The following is a 12,393-nucleotide window of genomic DNA, read 5'->3' as shown; positions in this document are numbered from 1 at the left end:
ACTTGTAGCACATTTGTTTTTGCTTTGCCCTAAAGTATAGGCACATATACAAATTTACACTTAAAATAAAAAAAAATAAAAAAAAATTGTATCGCCCTCCCATATGCCCTGACATAAAAACACAAGTCATATGAAAGTGCCTGAGTTTCATATGGAAGGGCAAAGCTAACGCCCTCCCATATGCAGCTCAGAAACTCCAGTAAAATGCATGATTCAATAATGAAAGGTTTTGTAAGAAAAACTTTCTCTCGCTCTAATTTTATCAATGACACTCCCACCCTACTCCTAAAAACAAAAACAGTGATGTTTCTTTTCCAAATTTCTTTGCAAGTTTTAAGAATATTTTTAAATTATTAGTAGTGAAATTTTTACTTTTTAAATTTGGAGAAATTTTTGTTCTTCATTCACTGGCGCCAACAAGACAAAATGGGTGAGAATCGTTGGACTACAGAAATACAATGTAGGCTAAAGAGACGAAATTCCCTTAGATGCCGAAATGTATTTGTCGATATTCGTGGAGACCTCTTGACTCTGTACCTGTAAAGTAAAGCGCGCGTTCTGGTAAATGAGCAAACGAAGGTATTTAGGTATTGTCCTCCACAAAACAATCCTGGTGTCTCCGAATTAGACTTTGACGCAATATAATATTGGCAACCCGCATTAATGGGCCCAATAGTAACACATGACAGCTCGGTTTAGGCAATGCCGCGATGTAATTGCACACTTACGGCACTTCTCATTTGACGATGTAGATTACGTTCCCTGTCTCAGTCGTTCAGTAGCTGCGTGTTAGTTTTATTCTTCCTGAGATCGTCCGGCACGAATCGCCAATTGCGGCTGTGTAAGCCAATTTTGAATATTCTCCCCAGAACATTAAAAATGCGACATCAAAGAATTCGAATAACCATATTCGAAACAATCGAGCCATTACCGCGAAAGAAACGTAAGCTCAAAATTTTTTTTATTTGCCGTTTTTTTTTTGTTTAACAAATATTGCATATTTTCCGCAAAACTACAAGTTTGGTATAAACATAGAAATATTTATTTTTAATAACAATCGGGGCTTATATTTGATGTAAATAAGCTTGTTTAAATTAAATAATTAAATCAAATTCGTTTTTGTTTTAAAATACCACCATTCACTATTATCCACACCTTTTTATGGAATTTAGCTCCCAGTTTAGGAAGTGTGATTCAATTCTTCCCCTTTTTCTTCTGCTTCCAAAAACCATCCCTGTGGGTGGGAGTGCCAAATTTTAGAAAAAAGCTACTTACAAAACCTTTAATAATTGAATCATGAGTAAAATGTATGATTCAATAATTAAAGGTTTGCACACTAGCGACATTAAGAGTTTTGACCAGTGTTGCCATTTTAGCCGCTTTCCGGCTAGATTTAGCCGGAGAAGTTTCGGTTTAGCCGATTTGTTAGCCGGTTTGTAAAAAAACATAGCCGTTATTAGCCGATTTTGCTATTTGCCTCGTTTTCTTAAAATTCAAATATAAATGTCTCCATTTTTGACTAAGCGATCCAATATCTGTTAGAAATGGCTACTAGGCTTATTGCGACAGAATATGGTTTTTCTAAAGGCCTTAGCGGAGATTTTCTTCATAAAATGTTTGTTATGAAAATCTTAAATTTAAGTGTGAAGTTCTAAACGCAAACTTAGAATATAACAAATTGTTTCACTGTTTGCCTAACATGCGTTTGTGTTTAGATATAGTGCCAACACATACTTAAAATAAATATTACAGGTATTGTCCTCCCAGATAACGCATATTGGATATTTTCAAGCACTATGTACATATGTGTACTTTTCAAACACATTTTTTTTACTGAGAACTTATTTAAATTCCAAAAACCGAAGGTCAACTTGAATTAAAACACTGAAATGGGTCAAAATGAAAATAAAAGAGCACACATTTCTATGTAAGGCAAAACTCTCTGGGAAGACTTGGTTTGTTCGTCGAAAATCCAGCGAGAATTATCACTCAAAATATCAGATAGTAAGAAAAAATTCTCCCAAATTGTCTATCAAGTAGAAAAGCTTGCAAATTTCTGCACGAACGCAAATTTGCAGGAATTTGCAAGTTTCCCTGCCAGCTAGTGTCTACGGTGGCATTACAAACATAATAAATTTGTATAGAATTTTTAAAATTCTTGCAGAGAGGCAAAAAACATGATCTACATATATATTTCTTGTTAAACCGACTTTATTCCACATACGTTTCAATTTCTTTGTCATAGTGACGGTCGGGTTTCCTACATCGCCTCTGGTTGAGATTGCATTCCGATTACGAATAGAGTTTTTTTTTCAGCCGAGTACCTTTCAAATCATTGAAACTAACTGAATTAATTAAGTAAACAAGTGTTTACATACATTTTTTATTTTAATATCGCTCAAGTTTGTAAGATGTTGAATTTAACGAACTTGTTTATTCAAATTATCGTCGACAAAAAATCCAACCATGTGCCACAATCATATGTTTTTCCTAATTCCACATTCTTACTGGCAAAATTCTTTCCAACTTGAATTTATATCTTCTCTCCAAGAACTAGTCTTTCTGCTTGTGATTTATTTAAATACAACATGTGAAATTTAGTTAAACAGTTTATCCAATTTAGCCGGTTGGTCCAAAAAGTTCTGGCAACACTGGTTTTGACACTCCCTTAGCTCCCTTAGAAAAAGTTGCTCACGCACACTCACCTACACACTAAGGGAGCCGATTTTGTTAAGAGGGAGTGGAAAACTGTTTCTGAGCAAACCTTTTATTGTTGAATCATGAGTAAAATGTACAAATTTATACAAACAAATATAGAATGAAAAAAAATAAATAAATAAAAAACATGTCAGCACTAAAAAAATTTATATTATTAATTGATTTAATATTCGTATTTACCATGATATAAAAAAAGAAGGTAGTTCCATTGTCACTTTTTCGTCACCACATTAACAACCCGACAATTAAGTAGATTGTGACATTTCGTGCTACCATATCCAATATCTAAAATCCTCCAAATTTTCTTATTAATTTTTTGTTTATTTACAAACATTTAGTTCTTAGAATCGAAATTTGAACAAGCAAAGGGTACATATTTGGCTGGGTACGGCGCGGTTATTTGTACCATAATTTTGGGTTATTGTGTCCAAACGCTTAAACCAAAGCAAAAAAAAAAAAAAATTTTAACACACACGTTTGGTCAAACAATTAAGCGTTAGTTTAAAATAAAGATTTAAAATTTTCAGATACAGATTTATTAATAATATCATTTTGATATATGGACCGTTTAATAAAAAAAATACTCTGGTTAGCGTAGCCGGAGTTGGACTGATGAGGGTTATTTCTATTTTTCTAATTGAATTGGTCCCCCTCCGTCTCCGTCCAATACCAAACATTTCCCCATTTTGTATTTGAAAGAGAAGAGAAAAGTTGATAATTTTTTTCTAGTTTTCATACTAACAATAAATCATTAATTTTATTCGACACCCCCTCCAATATTGAACAGTAAAATATATTTAGTCTTAGAATTGGATAATACTCACGTCTCAGAGTCATGAGGCCTATAAGTCCCAAAGTAAATTCTGTTTTCAAGTTACTTGAAAGATATGGACAAAGACAATATCGAAATGTGTAATTTCAGTGTCTCAATTGTAACAAAAACAATCGTATCCGATATAGAAAACTGTAATAGACCTTACTAGCTAAATCAATTTAAAAATTTATTCACTAAAATTTCATTAATGTAAAAATAAAGATTTCGACAAGTAGTTATCGAATTTAATGTAAAACTTAAAAGTTTTTAAGTTAAGATATTAATTATTTTTAAAAGGTAAATGTTAATACAACTAGCAAATTCCTGGGAGCATCACACCGCGTAAATTTGAAAGGATTGTAGATATTCTTCCAAAGTCGGATTACAGAAAAAATAAATTTTGCGACTTTGCGAGGGAAAATGTCAACAAATGTGCGGCACACTATCTTCCGTGAAATCGCACCTAATTTATTTGTTTGTTTTTATGACACCAAACATATGCTTACTGAAGTCTGTAGCATCTGCCTTGTAGCAAGCGTCTCGCTATTCGGTTAAGAACCACCCCCTCCAAGCAATGGGTTGTGCACTGGGTTTGGGACTCGCCACGTAAAAAGCCCATTTAGACTCATTGCAGCTGCCCTAAGTAGTGAACAAAATTTAGTCTTGGAGTCTTGGAGTGCGTTGCTTGGGCCACCTAATATACCGAAAAGTGCGAGTTTTTGTACCTACCTACCGTTGGTTTAATGATTCCTACTTTCGTTCAGAGCCTTCCAACGCACCGGAGCTTTCTAAGTTTTGTTTAGCCTGAGACTGAGAAGCATTTCCTGTGGTTGACGTAAAGGGGCAATCTAAACTTCCCCTAAATGATTTTTTATGTGTGGAATAATGTAATAACTGTTACCTTACCTGCAACCGATCGCGGATAGTAATAATTTCCACTAAAATCCGAATAAATATATTTTTTTTTACAATAATCTACCCGAAATTGCATTCATTTTCACATCAAATCCATGCCACACAGTTGACAAAATAACAGCTAAATTTTAGATTGCCTTCAATTTCCTTAATATATTTTCTCTGCTGTTGTGCATTTGTTACCTAAGAAGATTTCTTTGGAAAATTTTACATTTCTTCAACTACATTAAAGTTTTACTTCCCACCCTCAAGCGCCCAAAAATCCCCACTCAATAATGCATTTTCACTGCCGCTAACATTTCGTTCCAACAATTCCATTCTTACTCGGCAATTATATAGTTATGTACATATCTGCGCCTGCAGCTGCCTGCATATTTCTCCCTTCCATCACACACACTGCATGCCTTGCAAAGCTCCCGAAATGGATTATTGGTTTTTCGGTTAAGCCACAAATCCCACAGCAACAACAACAGCAACATTAACGTTAGCAGTCAAATCTCTCCCTATTTCAGTACACATTTGACTCATAGTGCCACAGCGAATATTTATTTTTGTTACATACATATCTACACAGAAGTCTTTAAATGCTTCCCCACACGCAATCGCACTCATACGCCCTGTAGGCCCCAACCGATACATATGAAAATATGCTGATGGTTAGTGCAATGCGAAAGACGGGCTGGAAGGCAATTAATTAGGAAATTTGGCAGAGTTTTCATTTCCATTTATTGATGTATTGCGTGTGTATGACATTCATTATTGTTTTCTATTACATTTTTTTTTGTTTGTTTGTTTTATTTTGGGTAATTAATTTGGTTGGAAGATTTATACTTTGAAATAGTTATTGCAGCAATTAAGTTGCATTTACTTGGCTTAGTAAAGAAGTAACTTTAGATTCGTTAGCCATTAATCATGGATGACAATTTAAGTAATAGTAAAACTTTTATTTGAGAGAATAGCTCGCGAAAATAGTAATGATCTGAGAGATGGTTTATAACTGTTATCGAGGCAGAGGGAAAAACTTCTCGTGACCTTGACTGAGGAGTATTAGTCGGCAAAAAATAGCAAAATCTTTGCATATATCAGATAATTGCTTGTATGTTCTCTACGAAATGTCGGCTTTAAGTCGAACTGAAATTTATTTTCATGTTCAATTAGGCACAAATGTACCTTAAATCAAGCACTGCAACAGTTATGATCCATATAATAAAAATCACAATTTAACGGTAAAAACTGGATTTCTATTTTTCGATAAAATTTAACCGTTATTTTAGGATTTCTATTTCTTGATCAAATCTAACCCTTATTTTTAGAATTATATTTCTCGATAAATTGTCGATAGCTCTTTTTGTCTTTTCTATTTTTTCGATCATGGTTATAATAACCGTTATTTTCAGTTTGATTTTTTTTAGATCATAAAAGATTTAAATTGGTCATAAAAAGGCAATCTCCATCATAATGGCTAAACACTATCCAAAAAAATTATAATCCAAAATAACGATTATTTTTTATCGATAAAAATAAAAGTAAAAAATTAACGATTATCTCTGATCGAAAAAAACAAAAATCCAAATTTGACGATTATTCTTGGACGAAAAACGGCTATTTCCGGTCCCTTCTCTAAACCTTTAGCAGCTGTTATCTTACAGTACCAATATGTACATTAGGGTGGTCCAAAATATGCAAAGTCCGAATCTGTATGCTCTCACCCGCTAGGATTGTTCTATATCGAAAAAAAAACTTTACTCATATTTTTTTTTATTTTAAAATCCAAAAATATTTAGAGGTCGCTCAAAGCGCTCCAAATTTTCCATGTATTTTATATGGGAAAAAAAAACAAGTAATTTTTAAGCAAAAAACAAAGCCGACTTCAATTCCCGTATACAAATTTAAGATTATCGTTATTTTCTTCAAGATCAAGTATTCGGATCTAAACCAAATTGGTACGGGACCACCTTTCCTTAAAAAAAAAAAACAAAAATAATTATAGAAATCAAAAAAAAAAAAAATATTCCGACGAATTGGCAACCTTCTCTTTAACAAATATCGATAAATTTGTATGTCTACAGAAGTTATATAGACGAGAATTTGTACAATAAGTAAATTTAGTGACGATGATGCTATCCGCTATTAAATCGATAGTTATGATTTCATTGAATACATAAATAATATTGAAATCTTAGCGATATAAAATATCTCAAGTTTTTAGCGCATAATGTTTCTTATTTTTTTCCACTTACCTCAGTTTTGTTGAATTGACCATAAATCCTTTATTTTCAGAATTATGTAAAGTTTTATGCTGCTGGAAATATTTAAGTTGTTTACCAAATTTTTCCTTTTAGTTGCATTTTTTTTATTTGCATTTTTTACAAATTTTTTATTAAAATTTCGGAGTACTTTTTAATTTGTTCATAAATTTGTAACATTGTTTTTTACAATTGTTTATACCCGTACTTTTTAGTTAAACAGCTCATTTTTTCTATCGTTCACTTAAAGAAATTTTGTGATGTTTATTTTCCTTCCAGTAAATTTGGGAGTTATGCGCTCTTTACAAAAAAAAACTAAATTAATAATTTAGTGCAATTTTTAGTTTCCAAAACTGTGTGACTTAAATGGCTCAGAATTTAAATAAAGTTTTCTTACCGATCTATTTAATGGATTTCGTGTCAAACCATTTTGTGCAAATCAAATTATTTAGTGTATAGTGTAAAGCTCGCATTCGTTCGCTGCTGAGCTGAAATCTGCCTTTACAAAGAAAATAAATGTTCAGGATTACTTCTCCGCCACTTTAAATGGATTTTATGATATATTCTTTTCACGGTTATTGAAAGTACTATTTACTAGAAAGTGGTTTTAGTAAAAAGGTTTATCAGAAACATTAAAAAATGCTAAACTTTTAATTTAATTAAATAAAAAATTATTCTTAAAAAAATTACTAGTTTTAAATTTTAAAATTTTTTTAAATAATTCAAAAAACAATTTTATTCAAATTTAATTAAAATAAAAACAAATATATTAAGCAACCTTTAAACTTTTTTAGTAAAATTTTTAAGTATTTCTCATTATTAAATTTGTTACGAATAACACAGGATTTGTTTTAAAAGGATTTGAAATTTCAAAGATATGACTAATTCGAAAAATTATTTAAAAATTCAATGAAATGTGGTCAGCAAATGAAAGAGAAAATTCTGTACAGTTTAAGAAACTTAATTTTTAGGTTCACAAGGACAAGTAAGTATTGAAAATGTCATTCTTTGTTTTGCAAAAAATCCGTACCAAATTTTAAATATATTTTCCTTGAATAATGGTGGTATATGATCTCAAAGTTTAACTTTTCGTATATTTCTTGATTTCTAATCGAAAAATATTAAGTAAAAGTTTTTTGTTACATTTTAAGAAAAACAAACATTTTTTTAGTAAAATTTTAATACAATTTTTTTTAACCTAAATTTCCATAAATTGAATTTCAGAAACCTTTTTTCTTTCATCGCCCTGGGGGAAAACTGCATTTTCGAATGTGAAAACGGTTGTTTTACTGATTATTTTTTCGATTGCTACACATTATATTTTCCCACTGGGTATAAATTTAATTTTTAATTATTTATTTAAATTTAAAAATTAAAAAAGTGATCAACAAAACTAACACTAAATTTTTCAAAAATTGTTTCAATAACATATGAATCAGAATAAGTGGCTTAAAAACTTTTTAGGAAAATTTCAGTTGTTGACCAAAAATATGCGCTTCATTATAAAACGTCAATTTTTAATAAATTTTTTTTTTTTGAAAATTTGTTTAAAGAAAAACATAGATGTCTAAGCTCGAATTCACATTTTACCAATTTCTTTGTTTATTGTATTTTTTGTAATTTTTGTTGTACATTCACTTTCTTTTAAATTCTAAGCTATTTCTTGTTTCGAACTTAATTTTTTTGTTGCGATTTTGTTTTTATTCAAAACTGCTCACACTCTCTGTTTCCCTGTAAGCTTACTCTTTGCACTAATTAGTTACTTCCACTTTCACACTTTCACTTATTCTGCTACAGAATTCTGCTCTGCAACAACACTCCATATGTCTTCAGTACTGTAGAGCAAAATCACATAGATTTCACATTAACTTCGCCTTAACACACTGACAGCGTCATTATCATGCACTCGTTTATTATCCTTTTAAGCGTTTATAAGCTCACACTTCGTATGTAAGTATGAATTTTGTCCCAATTGACAGTTTTCCCAATTACGAAGAGACAGCCAGCCATCCGCCACGTACAACAAGTCGGCATCGACTGACCTGTCTTTCTTGGCCACGGTCGGTGCCTTCTCGGTAGGTCGGTCGGTGCCAATAGTTGGTTTGTCGTCTTCGTCGAGCCGCCGAAATAACACAAAGTATATGTGTGTGTGCGGTTGCGTGTGTGTGTGTGTGTGTGTGTGTGTGCGTCGAGCGCATTGCAGCGTTGTTGAAATGCGTTTTGTCAACGTTGTGGCCTGCCTGCAGCAGCGCAATTAGTTGGTTTTTTTTCTTCTGCTTCTTCCCGTTCCTCCTTGTTTGTTTTGTTGTTTAACCCACCAAATAAGTTCGAAGTAGCTGCCAATCTTCCTTGTAGCGACAACACCTCGCACTATCTTCCCACTATACTCGTTTGCCGCATTTTTGGTCATTCGCCACCATTGTGCGGACTTGAATGTGCCCAAGCGTGTGCTTGTTATTATTGCTGTTGTACATATGTTTGTATAAGCAACCAACTTCATTGCAACTCACACAAAACAAGGATTCATGCTTTCACTATCGACCAAAGCTTGATGTGAGCGTGAGCGAGGGTGTCATAGCGAAAGCAAGTGAAAGCGAGTGAGAGTAAGTTGCGGCGCATCAGCGAGCATGTTTGAGTCAAGCATGTGCGAACAACGCAGCAGGATGTTGGCAACCGTTACAAGCACAAGGCATTGCCAAGTGTGCGAGGTCCTTTGGGGAATCCTGCGTTGCCGCTGTAAGTGGGCGAGTCACGTGCAGCATACGATAAACACAACCGAGATAGCTAGGAAAAAGTGGAGGGGAATTTAACCATCAAACTTGTTCAACTTGGTAACAAACAAAGGCAAACAAATGTGAGTGTGTATGTGTGTGTGAAACGAAAGAGAGAAAAAACGTGTAAAATAGCAATCGGCGTACGCACAAACCACAAAAATGCGAAAGAAATGCGGCAGAATCAAAGTGAAAAAAATACATATTTTGCCGGCAACAATTTTGTAGTGCACTCATACATGGGTAGCTTATGGAACATACATATGTATGTATGCATGTACATATATACATTAGGGTGAGCCAAAACAGTGAAGTCGGAATTTTAATGCCGCCACCGCTTGGGTTGTTCTATATCAAAAAAATACCCCTATTTTTTTATTTTGAAATCAAAAAATATTTAGGGGCGCTCAAAGTTTTCGATGTACATATGTATGTTATATGGAAAAAAAACAACTGAAAATCAATATTTTTTTATCGGAAAACTCTGGTTCAAGAGACCAATTACAATACCCAATTGTCTATTTAACCATTTTTTAATACTAAAGTTTTTTTATTTATCTCCCACCATTGCATTTTTGTCATTTTCTGCGGGTTTTGGAGGACCTATAAAATATAGTTGCTATGCAGAAATGGTTAAATAAATAATTGGATATTATTACTGGGGACCTCCTGAACAAAAACGGAGTCTTCCGATCGCAAAATATAAATTTTCAAGAATTCCATACCATTACTACGAAAAGTTGTTTTTTTTGTGTATAAAATACGTGGAAAACTTTGAGCGCATTGAGCGACCTCTAAATATTTTTTTATTTCAGAATAAAAAATATGATTATATTTTTTTCGGTATAGAACAATCCTAGGGGAGAAAGCATACAAATTCCGACTTTACTTTTTCACATGAATTTTTGGACCACCCTTATATACATACAAATATGTAAATTGGCGTGCATTATGTAAATTTTTGGACATATAAAAGACACACATGCAAAAATATATTTACTCACACATATTACCTTATATGAGTGTATACACATATGTACATTAGACCGTACCGCCTTACAAGCAAACAAAAAACACCATTAAGTCTAACGTATTTTTGCAAACAAAAATTAATCCGAACCTAGGGGTAGTCTTTTTACAAGAAAAAAATGTAAATACATTGTTCTAATGGAATAATCAAAATACTTGCTTACCAAACGTTTAGTGATTTTGTTGCACTAGCATTAGGGTGTTAAGTTAGAGTGGTAAAAACTGAGATCTGTCAGGTAAGTAATCGAACGGGGTACTTGAGGTCGGTGAGCTTTTGAACAAAAAATTGTCTCCTCAGGTCAAAAACTTTAAGATCAGACGGTAAATGCCGGAAATTTGGCAAAGAAGCTCGGCCAAAAAAAAACCGAAATTGCATTGAAATCGAAATACTTCCTTAGAAAAATATGAATTGATTTTTGGCGAGCTTTAATTTAATAACATTAGGGTGGTAGGGACTGTGAACTGGTGGGTAAGAATAGCAAAATGAGGTCAATCTACTTTGGCACAGAAAAAATTGTTCTTCTCAAGACAACAACATCGATAAATCAAACTTCAAGATCAGATTGAAATGCTGCAGATATGACGAAAAATTTATTAAAGGCGCCCCTACGTTCGTCCAAAAAAATTTTGCTTCGAAATGGCCTTTACAAAAATACTTTAAACTCAAGCGTGTACTTCAATTTTTTTTTTTTTGGTGCGGTCAAGCCGATCATCCAGATGCAAAATTAACGTATATTAACCTGATATTCGTTTATTAATCGGATATGGGGTTGCCGCAAACACATCGCTCTTGAAGTCACCTCAAATATGGTGTGGAACTGTTTGCAGCTTATAATACTTATCGCCTCCAGGAACCGGGTATACCTCATATGGGTGCCGTGACACAGAGGAGTCGTGGCAAATGAAGTGCCAGATATTCTCGCCAGAAAAGAGGCTGCAGAGAGATTCATAGGCCCAGAAACCTTTACTTGTTCAATATCGGGGTCTGGGCATCTGAAAAGGTGATTAATTTCACCGAATATCTGAATAACAAAATGGAACGCATATTAACCAAGTATCCGAATAAACGGATATTCCCAGCCCTAATGCAAGTTCTTAGTTGAATATAGACCTTATAGCTAATGGAAGCGCAAGAGCCGACGCGGCGCTTCTTCGTGACGATTAGGTAACTTGATTTGGTGCAGTGAAAAAATAGTCCTAAAGCACACATACACTCACAAACAGCTTAAACAAACAGGCATATGAGCAACCATAAATAAAGCTGGCGCAAATGAAAGAGAAAAACGGTGTAGGTGTGGATGGAGAAGCTTTGTATTTACAAGATTACATGCATACATACATACATAAATACATATGTAAATATTTGGTTCGTATCTAACTGTCAAATGCTTGGCAGAAAGATAGAAGAACAAAAAAATATTTGAATCATGTAAAAGAGAAAGACGAAAATCCAATTGCCGCATCCTTTAATTCCATGTGCAGCACACATGCACACAAACACAAAAAAAAACGTTAATTAAAGGCCAATAAAGTCCACCCACCAAAAACGTGCACAGCTAACCGTCGTCAATTGCCAAATGCTGGGCGCCTATGCTGTTCGCTGTTGTACATATCTCAGCACTTCTGGGCGTTTTGTGGGAGTTACAAACCTCAGCGGATCACTTTTGTAATTGTATACTTTTTTAGGGATACTAAAAAATGCAAACGATGTCGTAAAAAAATTCAAATTGAAGGTGGAGAAAAAAATGTTCGCCTGTTGTAAATATGGGGAATACTCGTATACAATTACATCATTTTTACACAAAAACAAATTATGTAATTTTAGGAAAAAATATAAAACGAGGAAGTATGTAGTAGGCATTGAAAGCAACATGCGCTTTACGAGCTTTTGTCACTTTAC

The sequence above is a fragment of the Rhagoletis pomonella genome, unplaced genomic scaffold (assembly GCF_013731165.1).
Source record: "Rhagoletis pomonella isolate Grant_MI unplaced genomic scaffold, Rhpom_1.0 Rhpom_scaffold_00001, whole genome shotgun sequence".
NCBI classification, from domain to species: domain Eukaryota; kingdom Metazoa; phylum Arthropoda; class Insecta; order Diptera; family Tephritidae; genus Rhagoletis; species Rhagoletis pomonella.
The sequence above is the reverse complement of the archived record's forward strand: the minus strand, read 5'-3'. Positions refer to the sequence as shown.